This window comes from Chiloscyllium plagiosum, chromosome 2 (genome assembly GCF_004010195.1).
Source record: "Chiloscyllium plagiosum isolate BGI_BamShark_2017 chromosome 2, ASM401019v2, whole genome shotgun sequence".
NCBI lineage: Eukaryota > Metazoa > Chordata > Chondrichthyes > Orectolobiformes > Hemiscylliidae > Chiloscyllium > Chiloscyllium plagiosum.
The window spans coordinates 144,450,820-144,473,363 of NC_057711.1; positions in this window are offsets into that span (position 1 = coordinate 144,450,820).

Consider the following 22,544-nt stretch of genomic DNA (forward strand, 5'->3'; position numbering starts at 1 on the left):
GTGCCCATCTATACCAAGCTGTCGTTTCCTACCTTTTAACCAACTTTTAATCCATGCTACCAAGGACCTATTAATCCTAAAAAATTCTAATTTATTTACCAACCTGACATGTGACAAGGTACCAAATCCTTCCTGAAAATACAAATATCGACCATCCCTAGCAATGCCTGTGTCTCGTAATCAGAGAACTCAATTAAATTTGTCAATCTTGACCTGCCCTTGACAAAGCTATGTTGACTGTTTATGCTTATTTGTCTCTAAGCATATATTTAACTTATCCTGTATTATGCCTTGCATCTATGTTCCCACTAGTGACATCAAGCTGACAGGTCTAGTTTCCTGTGTAGAGATGAACAATTACTGAAGGGGATCTTAAAGAAAATCCCAATTCAAATATAAACTGGTGAGCTGAATGGAATCTTCGTATACTCAAGTACATCTCAACCTTTCATCCAAACAGATGTTGCCTGATCCACTATTGCTGGAAAAGCAAATTTAACAAAATACATGATCACCTACAGGTCTCATTTATTATGGAATTCCCAAGTCTGGTTTGTTCAGTTGTGTAGCAGAATGGAAGTGAATCACTTATTCACGTTATTCATTAAATTCTGTGCTCACTGTTGCATAGAAAGAGGACACTTCACTCTGCGGCTAGCTAGACACTAACTAACCTTGGAGCTCTGGACTGTCGGGGAAAGATTTTGAAAAGATTTACAGCCCAATGTTGATGCACACACTCCGTGTGTTCAAAAGAAATTACAGACTTATTATAAAATCATATTACAGTGCTACAAAGAAACCCATTCGTGGAGGTTAATTGGCTGCATTTTCTCATTAACAGTACAATTAAGTGGTAGTTGCTTAGCAACAACCTGCTCACTGACATTCAGTTGAGTTCCACAAGGCCTCTCAGCTCCTGACCTCATTACAAACTTGGTTCAGACATGGATGACAGAACTGATCTCCAGAGGTGAGGTGTAGGAGTTTACCCTTAACATCGCGGCTGCATCCAACTGAGTGTCATGTCAGGTAGCCTAGGCCAAAACTGGAGTCATTGGGAATCAGGGAGGAAGCTTACTGTTGGCACAAGGGAGACGGTTGTGCTTGTTGGAGGTCAGTTATTCCAGTACATCTCTGCAGGAGTGCCTCAGGGTAGTGTCCTTGATTCAACCTTTCCTTCATTTCTTCCATAACTCATCAAGTACTGAAACAGTCTCTGTCCAAATGCAAAAAGACCTGGATAATAAAAGCAGCTATTGCTGAAGAAACTCAGCAGGTCTGATATGGAGAGAAGTCAGAGTTAAAGTTTTGAGTTCAGTCACCCTTTTTCAGAATAATTCTGAAGTAACATTTCCACCACACCAATAACAAGCAATGATCATTTCCAACAAGAGAAATGCTTGCAGTCACCCTTTGACATTCAATGGAATTATCATCACTGTACTAACAACATCCTGGGGTCACCCATTGACCAAAAACTGAACTAGAGTAGCCATATAAATCCAATGACGAGAAGAGCTGTTCAGAGGTTATGAATCCGGTAGTGAGTAACTTACTTCCTAACTCCCCAAAGCCTGTTCCACCATCTACAAGGCACAACTCAAGAGTGTGATGGAATGCTGCTTAAAAATGTGTTGCTGGAAAAGCGCAGCAGGTCAGGCAGCATCAAAGGAGCAGGAGAATCAACGTTTCAGGCATAAGCCCTTCTTCAGGAATGAGGAGGGTGTGCCAAGCAGGCTAAGATAAAAGGTAGGGAGGAGGGACTTGGGGAGGGGCGTTGGGAATATGATAGGTGGAAGGAGGTTAAGGTGAGGGTGATAGGCCAGAGAGGGGATGGGGGCGGAGAGGTAGGGAAGAAGATTGCAGGTCAAGAAGGTGGTGCTGAGTCTGAGGGTTGGGACTGAGAAAAGGTAGGGGGAGGGGTATTGAGAAAGCTAGAGAATCTGAATTCATCCCTTGTGGTTCGAGGGTTCCTAGGCGGAAGATGAGGCGCTCTTCCTCCAGGCGTCGTGTTGCTATGGTCTGGCGATGGAGGAGGCCAAGGACCTGCACGTCCCTGGCGGAGTGGGAGGGGGAGTTAAAGTGTTCAGCCACGGGGCGGTTGGGTTGGTTGGTGCGGGTGTCCCAGAGGTAGGATGCCTTCCTTGGAATGCTCCCCACTTGCCTGGATGGGTGCAGCTCCAACAACAGTCAAGAAGCTTGATGCCATTCAGGGCAAAGTAGACAATTTGATTGGCACCACATCTACAAACTTTCATTCCCTTCACTCCTGATGCACTGCAGAAATTCACCAACGCTCCCTAGACAGCACCTTCCAAGCACACAACAACTAATATGCAGAAGGAGAATGTAGATGTATGGGAACACCATCACTTGCATGTACCAATCCAAGTCATTCACCATCCTGACTTCGAAATAGTTCATTAACACCTTCTCAAGGGCAGCTCGGAATGGACAATAAATACAAGTTCAGCTAATGATGCCCACATCTCCTGACTGAATTTTTAAAAGCTCGCTTAGCAAGAAGCAACTTCAGGTGCAGTTTCAATCCTTGGTGTCCTCCTGTTATTTGTTTCAGTGACAACCTGTATGTTGATAATACACTGCTCCATTCCTCAAACACTACTCTCTCCTCCTTGATTAACACACTAAGGCAGAGCTCATTAGCTGGTATCAAGCTGCAAATTAGCCTGAAGTTTCTTTGATTTAAAAAAAAGTCAAAATCCATGATACCCAGTTAATTTCTGCAAAGAACCTTTGCATTCAAGTCTCTGACTCCATCCAACCTCGGTGTGCAATCTCATTGACCACCCAAATCAGTTATTTTCACCTCCTTCCATTACTCACCACCACCTTTACCCCTTTGTTGTGCTTCCATTAACTGTAGTTCGACCTTTTGTGCACATTCCTTTCCAGTGTGCTTTACAAACTGTAAATCTTCTACTACACTATCCCCATCCTTCCCGACATATATCCCCCTTCCCTGCTGTCTGACTAACTTCGGTCATCTGTTCAATCCTAATGTACATCTTCATGCTTTTTGATGAATAACTTTGTGACTTTCTCCATGTTCCAAAATGTAAATTGACTTGAACATTTATGAAGTCAGGATGGGTAGAAGATGCAATCCTGCACCTCTGCATCCTTTAATGTATTTTGGCAATTGGTAAAATGGGCTTTGAAGTTGCTGTGGTCATTCCTGATCTTTTAGTTATAAAATCTGGCATGGGTAGAAGAAAAAAACCTTAGGTGTGGCACGGTGGCTCAGTGGTTCAGTGGTTAGCACTGCTGCCTCACAGCACCAGGGTCCCAAGTTCAATTCCAGCCTCGGGTGACTGTCTGTGTGGGGTTTGCACATTCTCCCTGTGTCTGTGTGGGTTTCCTCCCACAGTCCAAAGACGTGCAGGTCAGGTGAATTGGCCATGCTAAATTGCCCATAGTGTTAGGTACATTAGGGAAGTGGGTCTGGTTGGGTTTCTCTTCGGAGGGTCGGTGTGGACTGGTTGGGCCAAAGGGCCTGTTTCCACACTGTAGGGAATCTAATCTAAAACAAAATCATGATGGTCATTAATAACTTGTATGTTCAAAGTGACTCAAAATTTACATTTTTTTGAAGTGTTCAGCCTCCTTCTCAAAGTGCAACTATGTGTTTTTTTTTGCAACGCAGTTTAGGTTTCTCAGGTCACAAAGAAAATCCTTTGAATTCTTCTCTCACTATCATACCTTATTGCTGGTTTACAGTGTTTGTGTCAGACATTGATTTTCATCAACAATACCATGTTCTAAGGTATTTTTGTCGAAGCAAACAGTTCCAAGGAACATGACAGATGTAAAAAAAAAACAAAATGATACCAAACAATAGCAAAGAAATAATGGGGTCAGCTCAAGGATTTTGATAAAGAGCTTTTTAAAAAGTCATTCACGGGATATAGGCATTACTGGCTGGTCAATATTTATCATTCATCCCTAGTTGCCTTTGAGAAGGTGGTGTTGAGCTGTCTTCTTGATCCACTGCAATTCATTTCGTATAGATAGACCCACAATGTCATTCGGGACAGAGTTCCAGAAGTTTGACAGGTTGCAATAGGCTTGCATTATGTCCTATTCTTTATAAACATCAACCATCTCAAAGTGTTCTATACACAATTCAATAATGTTTGAAAGGAGGCAAGCGATTGGAGCAGTTAAATTGACAATTTCATTCTTAGTTACAAAATAAGCCACGAGCTCCTTGTTGCTAGCAAAAATGGACGTGACAAAGGAAGAGATATTTTATGAGATGGCTTTCAGTAGAGAGGCGAAGTAATCTTTACTTTATGATTACTGTTCCGTATTGTGACTCAAGTATATATCTCAGATATATCTGTGATTGTAATGTCATATAAATAAAACGTTCACATCAAAAGTTTATATCTAGTTTATACCCACAATGATTTATTTTGTGCTACTTTGGATCAATCATAATGTTACTAAAGTAGATAATTTTGTTGTTAACAGATTTAAAAAAGAACATTTTCTATTCCCACTGAGGACATTCATTATTATGAGCAACTGGTTTTGCTTATAGCAAATAAAGATGCAAATAATTTTATGCAAATATTTTGAGTTCACATGTTCATGCCTGAGAGAAATGAAAAAAGTCAAGGCACAGGATCAGCGGTTTATGAATAAATGGAGATTAGAACAGCTAGAAGGCATGAGGTCATGAAGACTACTGTATTCACACAGTACATCCATTATAATCTTTCAAAAACTGTCCAATCTATTTATTCTATGCTAACATGCATAAACACTTCTGATCACTTCTGCATCATTTGCCATTTCTAAAATCCTGTTATAGTCTTTATTTTGACTGCCTTTTCAGCAGGTTCCTTTGACCCCTTCCTGATCCTTCTCGGGTTGGATTCCAGTTGTAGGGATGCCCTGAAACTGAAAGGTAGCAGGGCAGGTTAACAAGCTGTTAGGAAAACTCGAAATATCTTGGGCTCTATGAATAAAGGCAAAGGCTTGAACGGCAAGAAACTACTTTAAAAACCGAAAGCACTGCGGGTGCTGTCAATCAGAAACACAAACAGAAACTGCTGGAAAAACTCAGCAGGTCTGGTAGCATCTTTGGAGAGAAATCAGAGTTAATGACCCATGCTCAGTTATCCCAAACCTTATCTGAAGTAGTATGTCCAGTTTTGGCGCTACACTTTAAGAAGGTCATAATGGCTTTGGAGAGAGGATAGAAGAGAATCAGCAGAATTTTGTTTTCAATTAGGGATGTGGGCCTCACTAGCCAGCTGAGCATTTATTGCCTATTCTTCATTGCCCCTGTACTGAATAACTTGCTTAGGCTATTTCAGAAGACAGTTAGGAGTCAATTACTTTGCTATGAATCTATCTTCACATGTAGTCCAGGTCAAGTAATGATGGCAAAATTCCTTCCCTAAAGGACATTAATGAACCAAATGGGTTTAAGAAACGGTTGCACAGTTGTCATTAGACTACCTCTAACTCCAGATTTTTTAGTTGAATTTAAATTTCACCATCTGCCATAATGGTAAGCAACCCATGACCTCCGAATATCAGGCAAGAGCTCTGGATTGCCAGTTCAGTGACAATGCCACTCCAGCACTCCTCCCCGGCGTTTCAGAATTTAGGGATTTCACGGATGTGGATGCATTTTTCAAGCAGGGTTTGTTTACTTGGAACACGGAGGAAACAAAGGGATTTGATAGAGGTGATTAAAATTCTAGGCTAACTATTCAATCACCTTCACTCTCCTCCATAACCCTGTGAATTTCCTCCCTTCAAATATTCCTCCCAACTTATTTCGGACATTATGATTGAATTTGTTTCAGCCGGTGGATTCGAGATTGTGTTCATTATTCACAGTAGACAAATAAACAGAATGATAAGCTGATAGAGCTAAACAAAACAAGATGGGAGAAAGTTCATGTATTGCAAGTGACAATCACAACAGTACTGGGAAGTCAAATTTTGCTTTCCAATTACTGTTCCTAAGTTTGCTTCGTTTCTATGACATGTACTTTCTATACTGTTTTCTAATAAAATGTAGGAGGGTGAACTTTAAAAATAAACCTGTATAAATGGGGAAGCCAAATTATATGTTTCTTGATCGTAATATTCTGGCGCTACAAATACAATCTCACTGGCAATTACATTCAGCGTTCTTCTTCAATGATTATCTCCAGCTCATAAACACAAAGAACGAAGTCATTTACTGTTAAACATCACAATCTTAACTTCAAAATGTAACAGAATCATAGACATCCCCAGATAAAATTATAGGCTGAATTTTAGCAGCCCGCTAGGGATGGGCTGCAAGTTGGAAAGTGTAGAAAATGATATAAAGGGTGGCAGATGAAAACCCCATTGCTTCCCACTTAGTCAGAGTCAGACAGCAGGGAAAAAAATCTTTCGGTTCAACCAGTCTATGCTGAACATGATCCCAAACTGAACTAGTCCCATCTGCCTGCACTTGGACCATATCCCTCCAAACCTTTCCTATTCTATGCTATTTTCTTCACTCTGGAAAAGATGGCTGATGGCTTGTCCACAAGGCATCGAGTTAGCTACATAAGTGACTGATTAAGGGCCACTTCCATCCAGTGTTAGCATTTTCTCAGTGGACAGACTGTTAGAGAAATCCTGGCAGCTTCACATTGGGCTGTTTTGTGGACGCTTTTGCCCATGGTAATGTGGGACCCACTAGAGTCAACAGTTGTCCCTGTGGCTATGCTGCTGCCTGCCCTTAGCAACTCCCTGCTCCACCTTACTTGGTACAGCCTCACTGATCCTGACTCGAGGGAGAATGGCTATTGATAAGGTTATGCTCCATGGAGTGCCAGCAATGCCAGTAGGGAAGGGTCACTGTGTTTAATACACAGCTCTAGTGACAACCACTTCATTGGTTTCTAGTTGTGATTCTGCATCCTGTTGTTACCCACACATAGCTACAGGTAAGTGAACTTACACCTCCATTTTTATTCTCTTAAGTCTAATGTCCAACCTGAGCTACTACAGGTGAAGCAAGTGGGATGAAACTTGATCTTCTTTTAACCCCTCTAGTAGTTTGCAAACATCAATACCTTTATCCCTTCAAATTAAGTCTAATGCTGTTTCCATTTCTTCCAAACCCCATCCACCTTGTTGATCACTCAGTGGATAACACTGCCAAATGTGTGTATGATCATGTCTGCTTTGTATAAACTTTGAAACTTTATTGCTGGAACAGCACAGCAGGTCAGGCAGCATCCAGGGAACAGGAGATTCGACGTTTCGGGCACAGGCCCTTCTTCAGGAAAATTCCTGAAGAAGGGCCTGTGCCCGAAACGTCGAATCTCCTGTTCCCTGGATGCTGCCTGACCTGCTGTGCTGTTCCAGCAATAAAGTTTCAACTTTGATCTCCAGCATCTGCAGACCTCACTTTCTCCTTGTATAAACTTTGCACATTTTGCCCTATCTATGTTTCTTTGATGATGATGCAAAAATGATGATGGCTGAACTCCCCTCTCACATTCGTTTCTGCCTTCTTACTGTTTTGCAACAATCCCACATCCTGGGTTTATGAATTGTCTGTTAAATTCTGACGATTTTTCGATGGGAGAAGTTCTGGTTTATCAGCACATTTCGATTGGTGGCTGAGCTTCCCACCAGTGGGGCAGTTTATTTGATGTGCATTTGCAAGGAGTGTGGGTGTGTACCTAAACATACTGAAACCCACAGCTCACTAGCTTTTAACTCCCATTCATAGTTCCACAGTTTAGCCACAGTACGACATTAGTTGAAACAAATCATTTACATCTCAGATGTTGTGTAATACGATTTCCTCCACCACCTATCAATAAATATATTCAGTGGCCTATTTGTACATCCATGTTTCATTTCAGAGATTTTTTAAGCTCAGCTCCAAAGACCTATGGAATGCTGGGAGGCAAGGTTGGCTAAATTTGAACAATTTCTCATTACAAACGAGTCATATTTTTCCAAACTTATTGCCTAAATTTAAATGTTGGCACTTTTAAGTTGCATGTGTTATTACTGAGGGATTCCTTCAGGGTCATGTTTACCCTTAGCATGAAGCCCTGACATCGATATAATATCTAACTCCATGTTTCTACACAGGCAAAATTGTTTCTGTCTCTGTCTACAGCTCTTCTTTTGTTCTCTGAGCTATGACAAAGATCTAGAAAAAAAAAATCTAAGATCGGGATCTTCTCACAAACTTTGATCCTAATTCCTATTCTTCTTTTGTGATCAAGAAGAAGCTTTGCTTTGGATTGCCTGGTGACCTTGTAATATTTAAGTTAATTTTACATGTTTACAGCACTTCTCATTCATTTTAATTATTGTGAAGCTTCAAGCTCCTGCTTGGGTCTATGACTGGAAACAAGTTACATTGTCTTCTCAGCTTCAATCTACTCCTTGGCTTGAAAATGACTTGTCCTCCCCAAAGACCAGACGTGAGTCGGCGGTCTCTGGAAAACTGGAAATGAGACAAGATTAAAAGTAATTGAATCAGCAATCAAACAGTCCATTAGGACAAGTTAGCTTGAATTTACTTTCATATCCGATGGCAGCTCTTGTTAATTAGCCTATGCATGGTTATATCAATGGTAATAAGTTTACTTAAAGAATACTTGCTTTATTTATGGCTTTTCAAGTGCATGTTCATATCTACAGTAACTGTTTATCTAAAATGTAGATCATATTTATTATTCTTAGGTAACTGTAATCCAAAAGAAAAATGGCAGGATTTTGTGTTCAGACTTTTGCAATGATGGTGTAGTTCTTATCACAAGATTACACCTTGGTTCTTATACCTCTGGCACTCCCTTTTCTTTCACGCAATGGGGGGAGAAATCCCTCTGGTCTCCCATTAGCTAACATCATGCTTGCATTGCGAATCATAGGCACACATCCATTCAAAGAGATAAGGCAGTCAGTATAAAAGGTTCAATTGGTTTGTGTTAGAGTCTAGATTAGAGTGGTGTTGGAAAAGCACAGCCGGTCAGACAGCATCCGAGGAGCAGGATGGTGCTTGACCTGCTGTGCTTTTCCAGCACCACTCCAATCTAGACTCTTATTTCCAGCATCTGCAGGTTTGTGTCAAAGGCAATTTACTCAGATAGAAAATAGCTGAAAAATGCGTTGCTGGAAAAGCGCAGCAGGTCAGGCAGTATCCAAGGAGCAGGAGAATCGACGTTTCGGGCATAAGCCCTTTCTTCTTCAGATAGAAAATATCCAAGTAAATTGTCAAATTTCAAACTGCCAAAGGTTTTAAAACTCATGACGTTTAAATGTTTAGCTAAAAAAAGCTGTCTATAGTAATAATTACTTGGTATTTTACTCTGTAGAATTAAGCCTGGCGTCTATTAATAAGGGATTTACAACCCTTCATTGTCATACTGGGTACCTGATATTTCACAGTTTGATTGACAATTCTAAGTGGTTGTGGCACATAGAAATGGAAGGATGAATTCCAGTACTTGTTTTTATAAGGAATTAAATTAAGTTAAATGTAGTGAATTAATTTTTACCAATGAGATGTTTTCTGTTTGATGGGGAAGTGCTCTTGTTGGATTGGGGTGGACAAGGTCAGAAGTCACACGACACCAGGTTATAGTCGAAGGAACAGTGCTGTGAAAGCTTGTGATTTCAAATAAATCTGTTGGATCACAACTTGGTGTCATGTGACTTCTGACCTTGTTTTTGTTTAGAAGCAGTGAATTCGTCAATAGGCACATAAGAACAATTTTATCTCATGTCAGCATGGATCCTGATGTATGCTCATGGTGGATGCTGGGTGAGTTGACACAGTTGGTAATGGGGCAAAAGATGGTTCCTGGGCTTCAATGGTCTATCATGAACTGGCACAAAATTGGTCTGTAATGGGCCTGGGGTGTGTGTGGCAGGACATAAGTTGGCATGGAGGGTATGAGAAGCTGAGGGTGTGGGTACAGTGACAGATATTGTCGTGGAGTATATAAGGGGCGGCGGAGTGGGTTAAGGGAAAGACGTAGCATCATTTGGTACAGCTGAGGAATAGGGATTGTGTGGAGGAATGAGGTGTGTTAGGGCTGAGGGATGGAGGGATGATTTTTAATGTTTTTTTTCTTATAATTCATGGAGGAAATGCTGGTGCGTTGGGGTAGGTCTTCTGCCCAGACTGCCTCACAGCTGGCCACCTCTGTCCTGGTTCCTCATTCTTCGACACCTCTCCTCCCAACTGGTCCCAGTTAACTCCCCAGAATGTTAATCTGAAGCTCCAAGGCTCTTTCCCTTGGGTCATGTTTACGGTATCAGGAAATGTAAAAACAAATTCACAAAAAGTCACATTCCTACCTGGCAGGAGTGTTTTGGGACCCTGAGAGGAGGGAAGAGGGCCAATATTTCTTGCATTAGCTTCAGAGTGTTAAGTTTCATCTGTCATGTTTCTTCTCATTTCTTCCATTTGCCTTTATCTTGCTGAGGTTTGCTCTATCTTCCATGTTATTTTTTCTGTATCTCTGAGCTTAGTGTCATTTACACAGTTTGAAAGTATATCCTATATATCTATATATCCAAGTCAATATAAAATACACCCTTGTGTGATTCTTGGATGACAAGATAGTGTTCAGAACATCTCCATTAAGTTCATAGAATCTCTATGGTGTGGAGCAGTTCATTCAGCCCATTGAGTCCCACCACTCCTCTGAAGAGCAACCCACCCCAAACCACCCCATCCCTGCAATTCTGCATTTCCAACGGCTGACCCACCTAACCTGCACACAACGGGCAATTCAGTATGGTCAATCCCCCTACACTACACATCCTTGGATTGTGGGAGGAAACCGGAGCACCTGGAGGAAACCCGCTCAGACACAGGGAGAACATGCAAACTCCACACGGAGTTTGGCCGAGGCTGGAATCGAACCTGCGTGCCAGGTATTGTGAGGTAGCAGTGCTAACCACTGTGCCACCCCAGTAGATCAATTAAACTGATTTATTGCTCATGGTCTTTTGTCAAGAGGGACATTAGGAAATTCAAACCTGGGTTCCACAATACCAGCTGGGAATATGTGGTCTCCTGGGTTCTGGCCAGCACTGGGAATTCAGAAGACTATGACGTTGGAGAGTGTGAGAGGCATGAGTACTCCAAGGCACTGATCCTGTTCCCTGTGAGTAGGGACAATGTTTTTCTATGAGTTCTGTTGCTAGAACATATGCAATAGTTATGTTTACCGCAGCTCCAGAGTCCTACAATAAAATTATGAGCAACGTGCAGGCTGATGAAGCAGCCTGACTGAGACAGAGAACCAACAGCGTCCATTGCCCGTAGACAAAACCCATTGAGGTCAAGAAGGTTTTGGAGGTCAGGAATGCAAGCAGGTTGGGTGCTGAAACCATTCACTTGGTCTTGCCACAGCGAATGCTCGCAGAACTGAGTTGAATCTGTAAAGGAACATACAATTTGTTGTTTGGAGGACAAGAGAGGACAGATAGAGAGGACGTGTAGGAAACGGTCTTATTGGGGCTTCCCTGTGGTTCTGGGGTTGTAGCACTCACTGCCTGTGTCAGGCTGGGCCGTGACTGGAACGCCCCCTCCACTAACAATAGTCATGTCTGACTTGGAGGCAAGAGTAATGTTCCTGTGGATCAAATCACTTGATCCACCAACACTGGTACAGAAGAAGAAATCCTTAACTTGTGAATTACAGGAGGCCAGAGGCATAAGACATCATATATAATGGTGGCTGGACCATCTACAGCATCTCAGTTACCTCCAGGAGTGACTCCTGATCAACACTGTACACTTTTCGATGCCAAAACATTGATTGCTGCTCTGATTCCTGCATTCAGATCTGGGAACACAGCATCCGGGTTAGAAGGGAATAAAGACCTTTCCGTTTTAATCTCCCACAGCATTGTCTCCTCAAACCAGCACATATCCTGCTAAGAACTGCCCAACCAAATGGCTGAGAACCCCTGAACACCTAATGACTGATATTGACTGTTCTAGTGCCCAGACAGATACCCTCTATACTCTCATGAATGGGATGGTAAGTATTATCCCAAATCATGGTTTATAAAGCATTGTGCTATTTAGATGGGCTTCCCTCAGCAGTTCTCCAGCTGCAAAGAGTGTGAAGTCAGTTCTTCTTTAATGTGATGGTTGCATTCTTGTGTGATCTCGCGTTATAGAAAAATCATGCTTTAGAAACAGCATTATAATTGTGTTACAGCCAACACATGTTTTAAAAGTTCATGCTGTACAAACAATGTCCCCAATTCATCAATTGCGTTAGTGCATTCACGTTGATAAAATGTGCATTATAATAGAACGGCCTGTAATCTGCATGTACTCTACACAAATGTAGTCAATGTAATCTTCATTATTCCAAGCAGAAAACGGATACACATTTTTTCCCCCAACGAGCGCAACTTCAGGGTGGCGTTGACATATTAGCACAGCCATGAGAGTCAGTTCTTGCTCTGGACACCAACTTAATGTTGCTGAAGAATCGGCCTGCAATTCTTTGGAGCTCCCAGATTCAGTGGACCAGGCCCATCCACAGAAAGCTGCAGGCCTGCTTTGCCAGAATGGAAAACTACTCCCACGACAAATTTCTCCAGTTAAACTGAGGTCTGTCAAAGGTGAGTTGATCGCAGGTAATGATTTCTAAAGATGCACCCCCTGGCTTTCTCAGCTCTGCAAATTCCACTTGCCCCGTGACTTTGTCATGCCCACAGCCATGAATTATTTCCCCCTCATTTCTCCAGACAGATTGCTTTACCCACCCCCTATATTCCTGCAGGGTTTTGAACGAAGGGGTATGCAAAGAGAAAGTCTGGGTCTACAGCTATATCTTTGAAAACAATTACGTACCTGACCAGACCCAGGAAAGAGAACTCAAACATGAAATCTATGTTTTGAGCTGGAGATTGGGAGGGTGCTGGTAGAGGCAGTAACTGCTTTCCTTCTTTATACCATCAATTATATTTATTTAGGCTGAGTACTTTCCTTTGATAACGTATTACAATAATCTATTAGCAATAAAATAATGATTCAGTATAGATTGTTAAATGTGGGGCACAATTGATATTGCCAGAAACACCAATCGTTGCACAGACCCCCATCCATACAGATTTATCCTAACCGCTGGGGAAAACATGGAGTATCTGTCAGGGCAGCAACTGCAACATAGCAACCCAGATAAGACTTACTCCTTCAGAATTGGACATACATATGGATAATAATGGAACGGTGTATGTTAGATGGGCATCAGATTAATTTCACAGGTTGGCGCAACATCGAGGGCCAAAGGGCCTGTACTGCGCTGTAACGTTCTATGTTCTATGTTCTAATGGCACCATAACCAGTGATCCTCATGTCAGGATCAGTATAACTGTTGTGAAAATCAGTGCTCTTCATCTCAGGACTAATACCACTGGCGCAAAGACCAGTTCTCCTGGTGTCAGTACCAGTATATCAATGGGCAAAGACCAACTGCTCCTGGATCAGTTCTAAATGCCAGAGTACACTGGTCTTGTATTGGTCAAACGTTGCTGATTTTTCTCTCTTGGTATATGTTAAATAAACAATGATCTGAATAATAATTCCTTAATCACTCCAGCCTGGACAAACTATTCACTGCCTGTCCATGCCTTCAGTCCCAAAGCTAAGATTTTAACTCTGCTGCCATTTCTCTTTAATCATATCAATTTTAATTTTCCCGGTGAGTCTGTGACATGGCTCTTTGTCAAATTTTATTTGAAATTCCATGTGGACAATATCTGCTATTCTCTGGGATATTCAGTTGACTAAGTCCAAGCAAATTTCCACTGTGGCTGTGAGATATGCTGCATAACAAATGTGGGATTACTGAAAACTCAGAGCATTATGTGAATAATTCAAGGACATTGATTTTAGAAAAGGCTGTGTTTATTGTGAACGCCACCAGTAGGTGGAGCAATGAGTGCACATGTGCAGAGCACAGTGTAGCAGCCAGGGTCATTATGATATCTGGATAGGGAGGTGGAGATTGAGCAGTTTCTGAGGCACATGTGACTTTGGTTAATTTGGCTGTCAGTCAATCTCTCTCTCTCTGAATCTAGGGGCATTAGGGTGAGATTCTGCTCACATAGGAATTTTTAAGACATGTCTTTCAAAACATAGACTTCTGAAGTTTCACTTAGTCAGCTTCAAGTTCCACTTCTGTCTTGCCCTCACCCCGAACCTCCCCTGCACATGTGCACCTAGACACTTGCTGTAGATATCACAGCTGGCGATATCACAGACACAAGCTGTACACATGTAAGGGTCATTTTGGCTTTATGGAGAATCACTTTGTCGCGAAGCATTGTATCCTCTTTGGTGGTAATTATTCCAGGCTTCCAGGACTTGGAAACATTTTAAATTGCTTGATGGTTAATTTAGTATTTTGAATTGTAGCCATCAGTATCATAGAGTCATTGAATTATTCAGCTTGGAAACAGACCCTTTGGTCCAACTTGTCTGTGCTGACCAGATATCCCAGAGGTACATGACAGACACTAGATAAATAACCAGATCATATCTTTTTGGTGCTGATTGGTGATGAACAGTTTTCATGGTAGCAGGAAAATGTAACAACCAGTCATCTCTCTCTCTAATCTGGTAAGACAATGGCAACTTTACCTTGACTAAGTAAGAGGTCATTGTGTTGGAGATAGCATATTACCATACTTAGAGGATAAAAATAGAAGATGGAGTTGGTATAAAGGGAGTATTTTTAGGATGGCAACCTGTAACAAGTGGACTCCTATGGGATCAGTGCTGGAGCTACTGTTATTTCTATTAATGACTTGGATGATAGAAGTGAATGTTCAATTGCCAGGTCTGTGCATGATACAATTTCCCTGGAGCATCGGAGGCTGAGGGGTTACCTTATAGAGGTTTACAAAATTATGAGGGGCATGGATAGGGTAAATAGGTAAAGTCTTTTCCATGGGGTCAGGGAATCCAGAACTGGAGGGCATAGGTTTAGGGTGAGAGGGGAAAGATATAAAAGAGACCTACGGGGCAACGTTTTCACACAGAGGGTGTTACGTGTATGGAATGAGCTGCCAGAGGAAGTGGTGGAGGCTGGTACAATTGCAACATTAAAGAGGCATTTGGATGGGTATATGAATAGGAAGGGTTTGGAGGGATACGGGCCAGGTGCTGGTAGGCGGGACTAGATTGGGTTGGGATATCTGGTCGGCACGGACAGGTTGGACTAAAGGGTCTGTTTCCATGCTGTACATCTCTATGACTCTAGTGAGATTGACACAAGGAGTCTACAGGGGGACATAGATAGGTTAAGTGAGTGGACAAAACTTGGCAGATGCAATATACTGTGGGAGAATGTGAGGTTGTAGAGTTTAGCAGGGAGAAGAGAGGAGTTGGATATCACATAAAGTGTGGAAAGACTGTAGAAAGCTGAAGCAGGCAATAATTTGGGGTCCTTGTGCATGAATCACCAAAAGGCTGGCACACAAGTTCAGAAGGCAAATGGACTGTTGGTCTTTCCTTCAAAGAGCATGTAATATCAAAATATGGAGGTCTTGCTACAATTATACTCATCAGATCACACCTGAAATACTGTGAACTGTTTTGGTCCCCTTAGTTAAGGCCAGGTGTACTGGCATTGAAGGCAATCTAGAGTAGGTCCATTAGGTTGACTCTGGGCATGGAAGGATATTCTTATGAGGAGAGGTTGGACTTGTACTAACTGGAGTTTAGAAAATGAAAGGTGACCTCATTAAAATGTATGTGATTTTAAGAGGGTAGATGCAGGGAAAAAGTGTAGGAGCAGAGGGCATAATCTCAGAATAACGTGTCACACATTGAAGGCAGAGATGAGGAGGATATTTTTTCTCTTACAGCATAATGATTCCGTATAATTCATTACCACAGCGGGGTATTGAGCTGGACCATTAAGGATACTCAGGGCTGAGATAGATAAAGATTTAATCAGTACGGGAAAGAAGGGTTATGGGAAAAGGCAGGAAAGTGGGGTTGAGGATCACTCAAGATCTCATTGAATGGTGGAACAGACTCAGTAGGCAGAATGGTCTACTTCCAATCCTATGTCTTATGATTGTTTGATCTTATGACCAGTGCCCTGTATAAACGAAGCATAACCTCCCTACCTCTGTACTCAGCTCCCCTCACACTGGGTTATATAATTCCATTAGCTTTCTTAATTCCTTGATGTATATGAATACTGATATTTTGTGATTCATGCACAAGGACATCAGATCCCTCTGTATTCCAGAGGTCAGCATCTTTTAATCAGTTAGTTAATATGTTTCTTTTTTATATGCTTCCTACCAATTTGGATAATTTCACATTCTTCCTTATTATTCTCCATTTACAACATTTTGCCCACTCAACCTATCGATATTATTTTGTAATGTTCTCTCCGCAACTTAAATTTTTACCTATTTTTGTGTTGTCATCAAATTTTGAAACTATACCTTCCAATCTTCTATTCTAGTCATTAATATAAATTGTAACCAGTCCAATGAGCTAACCCCTACAACCATAAACTTTTACTTCCAGAAGCAGGTTGACCCTTTTCAGCTTGAACTTCCAACTGTCAGAAAGTACAGGCATGGTGGAGGTGATGGCTGCTGCTGTTACCTCAATGGTGCCCTGAATAGAGGCTTCTGAGGGGCTTCTGTGTGTTTCCTCCTCTGGCTGGGTACCCCCTTGGCACCACCCTGTCTCCTTGTGAGTTGCATGCACAGTTCCAGCATCCGCTGAGCTCACTGCTGTGTGTGGCAGTCACCATCCTGCTAAAGGAGACAGGCAGACCGTCGCAGAAATTGCTGCTGCACTGTTGCCACATCTGACCAAGGAGGGACCATTGCATCTTCTCTGCAGCTCTTACTCACATTCAGCCAACCTCAAATCAATTGCAAAGGCTGAGGCTCCTGTTTTGCCCCCTGGCCCCCCCTTACCTACCTTACCTTGAGCCCTATTGCAGTCTGGGGGCATGATCTTACATTCTCTGCAATGTCTTTTACTGAGAAAAAAATCTTCCAGGAGAAAGTGAGGACTGCAGATGCTGGAGATCAGAGCTGAAAATGTGTTGCTGGAAAAGCGCAACAGGTCAGGCAGCATCCAAGGAGCAGGAGAATCGATGTTTCGGGCTTGAGCCCTTCTTCAGGATTCCTGAAGTAGGGTTCATGCCCAAAATGTCGATTCTCCTGCTCCTTGGATGCTGCCTGACTTGCTGCGCTTTTCCAGCAACACATTTTCAGCAATGTCCTTTACTGAGTTAACTTCTATTTATTAAACACCTTCTGTTAGAGTTTACAGTGGCAACTTTTACATTCCTCATGCTTTTCCTTTCTGGTTTGACTATGTTCAGTCTGTTGCAGCATCCCTGGGCCCTGCTGCCCCTGGTTCCCTTATCAGCTTCCTGCAATGCTTTATTAGTGAGTTAAAAGACCAAGTTAGTGAGTTGATAAGTGTCGTATTTTTTCATTTCTTAACTCTGAAGGATCAATGTGTTTTCTGCGTTACAAATTTTGAAGCTTTCTGTCAAATAAGATTGCTAGATTCTCTCATGCAAATCAATTTTGATATGCATAAGTTAGCAGTTGTGGATGGTCAATTTTCAGATGAATTGATGTCTAGACTTATATAGGTTTTGGTAGACTTTCAACTTTACATCCTCATTCAGATGCTACAAATCAGTTGTTTTATGATCAAAGTTTTCTTGAGCAACTGTCCAATACATGTAATTTGTATAAAGTAACTTGTAACTTGATGGCTTAGGAAATGGAGACCAATCTGATTGATGACCAGGTCAAGAGATGCTTATTGTACAATTGTATAATTATATATAATGCATTTCATATCCTTTTAACATAACATTCAGATATACTTCCCATTCCCCATTCTTTTGTGTGTTCAGGTGTAATGAGTGCTAAGTGAAGTTTCAACATTGGTTGAGAGAGAGCAATTTAAGAAATTTGTGTGTTGTAAAGTTCTAGGGAGGCGGTAGAGGCAGAGTTGGGAATGGTACTGGGAGTGGGAGAGTGGGGATCAGGACCCAGGAGATGGATGGAGGCGAGGAGTGGGGGTGGTCATGGGAATGGGACCTAGAAGATGAATAGTGGAAGTGGGGGGGGTGTGGTGGTGGGATTGTGGGGGAAAGGGAATTGGGGATGAATGGTGGGGAATGGGGCCCAGAGAGGTGTGGGTGCCTCAGGACTTGTGAGAGTGCGGGAGAGGGAAGGAGGGTTGGTAGAGAGATGGGTAGAGCAAAGGAGAGTGTAGAGAGTAGATGGGAGAGAGAGGGCATGTCGAGAGCTAAAAGGGAGAGGATTTCTAATGTACCACATCTTCCCACCAGTCTCATGTCCTCACTCTCCACTCCTGTATCCTCACTCCCCATTCCTATAGTGGGTGGCACAGTGGTTAGCACTGCTGCCTCACAGCGCTAGAGACCCGGGTTCAATTCTCACCTCAGGCAACTGTCTGTGTGGAGTTTGCACATTCTCCCCGGTTCTGCGTGGGTTTCCTCCGGGTGCTCCGGTTTCCTCCCACAGTCCAAAAATGTGCAGGTTAGGTGAATTGGCCATGCTAAATTGCCTGTAGTGTTAGGTGAAGGGGTAAATGTAAGGGAATAGGTCTGGGTGGGTTGCTCTGCAGAGGGTTGGTGTGGTCGTGTTGGGCCGAAGGGCCTGTTTCCACACTGTAAGTAAGTAATATCCTCACTCCCCATTCCTATATCCCCACTCCCCATTCCTATATCCCCACTCTCCATTCCTATATCCCCACTCCCCATTCCTATATCCCCACTCCCCATTCCTATATCCTCACTCCACCATTTAATCATTCATTTGAAAATTGCCTGGGTTTCTTCTCTAAGCATACTCAGTGTGGGCTTTGTGCGTAAATGTAAATTACATGTAAATGCTATGTAATGACAAACTGGGCCAGGAAGTGCATATTTCTAGATGAGCATGTCTGCATAGTTACCTGTAGTGTCAGTAGACACTGCCATGTTATATTGTATTTCAATGTTTTTCCATTATCTGCAAACTTTGAACTTGCTCTGCATGCCCAGATCCAGATCTCAAGAGAAGCCAGGGTCCCAACACTGACCCCTGGGAAACTCCACTACAAATCTTCTTTGAGCCCGAAAAATATCCATTGACTATTTCTCTCTGTTTCCTATCACTCAGCCAATTTTGTATCCATGTTGCTACTGTCCCTTTTATTCCATGGCCTATAATGTTCCCTCCAAGTCTGTCGTGGGCTATTATATCTAATGCCTTCTGGAAGTCCATGCACATTATATCAGCATTACCCTCTTTCAGCCTATTATTCCTTCAAAGAACTCCAACATGTTCGATTTCCCCTTTAGAAATCCATACCAACCCGCATTTTTCCAAGTAATTCCTAATACTGTCCCAAATAATTGTCTTTAGGAAATCCCCCACCATTGAAGTTAAACTGACTGGTCCGTTATAGCCAGGTTTATCATTACAGTTGAGAGTGTGATGCTGGAAAAGCAGGTCAGGCAGCATGAGGCGCAGGAGAATTGACGTTTCAGGCAGAAGCTCTTCATCAGGAAGGGCCTGTGCCTGAAATGTTGATTCTTCTGCTCCTCGGATGCTGCCTGACCTGCTGTGCTTTTCCAGCACCACACTCTCCCCGACTCTGATCTCCAGTATCTGCAGTCCTCACTTTCTCCAGGTTTATCATTACAGCCTTTCTTAAACCAACCTGCAATGTTTGTAATTTTCCGGAGCCTGTGCGCTTCCCAAGTCTAGGGAAGACTGGAAAATTGTGGCCAGTGCCTGTGCAGTTGCCACACTAACTTGAGGAAAGATGTCAAGGAGACTTACTTGTATCGTATCTGGCATGAAGAATATTCAGTTATATCGTTAGAATCCTCACAGTGAAAGAGGCCATTTGGCCCATCTAGTCTTCACTGACTGTCTGAAATGCATCCCACTCAGAGCTCTTCCCCAAACCTCCCATCCCCGTACTAAGCAACATATGGAGAGATAGGGGGAACTGAGATTGTTCGTCTTGGGGCTGATAAGATTAAAAGGAAATTTGATTGAGCTCTTCAAAATTATTAATGGTTTTATTAGTGGGTAAATAAATACAGTCATCGTCATAGGGTCATACAATGTGGAAACAGACCCTTCGGTCCAACTAATCCACGCCGACCATGTTCCCAAACTGAACTGGTCCTACTTGGGTGTATTTGGTCCATATCCCTCCAAACCTGCCCTACTCATGTACTTAGCCAAATACCTTTGTAAGTGTACCTGCATCCACCACTTCCTCTGATAGTTCATTCCACACTCTAATCACCCTCTATGTAAAAGGATTACCCCTCATGTCCTTTTTAAATCTTTCTCCACTCACCTTAAAAATATGGCCCCCTAGTTTTGGGCTTCCCTATCCTAGGGAAAAGGCCTTTGTCATTCACCTTATCTCTGCCCCTCACGATTTTCTAAACCTCTACAAGATCACCCCTCAACCGCCTATGTTCCAGCAAAAGAAATCCCAGACTATTTTCATAACTCAAACCCTCTATTCCCAGCAACAACCTGGTAAATCTTTTCTGAACCCTGTCCAATTTAATAATACCCCTCGGAGAGCAGGGCGACCGGAACTGGATATAATACTTTACATAGTACAACCTCAACATGGTGTCCCGACGCCTATACTCAATGGTCTGGACGGTGAAGGCAAGTGTGCCAAACACCTTCTTAATCACCCTGACTGCAAATTTAAAAAAAAATACATACCTGAACCCTTAGGTCTCTCAATGCAAAAGCATGAGCAAATAGAAGATACAGATTTATGATGATTAACAGGAGGGCCAGAGATGGAATCAGGAATTTCTTTGCACTGGCAGTTGTTGTGATCCGTCTGAAAGGATCGGGGAGCTATCGCAAATTTCAAAAATGAATTGGTTAAATACTTGAAGAGAATAGCATTGTGAGGTGAAAAGCAAACAGCCTCTATTGTTGCTGGGAATAGCGGGTTTGAGTTATGAAAATAGTCTGGGATTTCTTTTACTGGAACATAGGAGGTTGAGGGGTGATCTTGTCGAGGTTTAGAAAATCGTGTGGAATTAGTTGGATATCTCTACCAAGAAACTGGGCAGACACCAGAGGCTGAATGGCCTCTTGTTGTGCAGTGCCTATTTATGATTCAGTGATTCAGCCAGTGTGATACTTATGTGCTACCTGGAGGATATCCTGCAGCAACTTGCCGAAGCTTCTTAACAGCATTTTCACAACTGAGAGATGGCCAGACAATTATTAAATTTTATATTGTCGCTTGACACAACTGGTGATGTAATTCTAGGTTTTGTCAGAAGAAGTCGAGAATATAAAAGTTCAGATCTAACAATGAGCCTAAGCTAAGATTCCAGTGTATTCTGACATCTCTGCTTTGGTAGCGTATGCAGGCTTTAGGGAGTCATGGAGTCAGGGAGATCGCAAAACAAATGCTCTCTGAAGTACAAGCATAAAAAAGGCTTGACAAGATAAGTTTTTTTAAACAGCAGAGGTGGAATATTCCAAGATGGCGGCAGAGTAGGGACGCTTCAGCCTGAGCTGGTCCACTCTGTTTGTTTCTTGTTTTCTCTCTTTTGTGTTTTATTTCTCTCTTCTTTCATCTCGGAGAAATGCTAAACTCCCAGCCTCAGCACGGCCTGCGACTCTTGGCCTCAGCACTGACCTGACGAGGTTCTCTCAGCTTGGTGTGGTGGTCCGCCGACCAGACATGGCACCTCCCGGCCTAGTATGGTGGTCTCACAACCTGTGTGGCAGTCTTTCGGCCTGGTGTGGTGGTCTTCCAGCTCGGCGAAGCAGTCTCCCGGCTCAATGTGACAGTCCCTCAGCCCAGCCCAGCGTCCTCTCGGCCTAGCATAGCGATCTCTCAACCTGGCCTGGTGGCCACCTGGCTGCGTGTGGTGACCTCCTCACCTAGCATGGTGGTGTCTTGCCAGCACGGTATGACGGCCTCTCAATGGTACATGGTGGTCTCTCCATCCAGCGTGGTGGTCTTTCAGTGGGAGGTAGTGGACATTTGGCCCAATGTAACCTCAGCAAGGATTTCAGGCCTTGAGATGATTTCAGAGCATCCGGTCTTGAGACCCTTGAGGTGAAGCCCAGTTTTGTCTGCAGTGAAAGCCCGTTGCAGACTGGAGACTAGGTGCCAAGGTGGACTGGAAGTTGGGTGCCTGTGTGGCCAGCAGGGTGGGGGCTGGTGTGGACTGGAGGGTTTGTGCCAACATGGACTGGAGGGTGGGTGCCAGTGTAGAATGGAGGGTGGGTGCCAAAGTGGACTAGAGGGCAGGGGCTGGTGTGGACTGGAGGGCTCGTGTCAACATAGACTCGAGGGTTGGTGCCAGTGTGGACTGGAGTGTGGGTGCCAATGTGGACTGGAGGGCGTGGGCTGGTGTGGAATGGAGGGTTCCTGCCAATGTGGACTGGAGGGTGGGTGCCAGTGTGGACTGGAGGGCGGGGGCTGGTGTGGA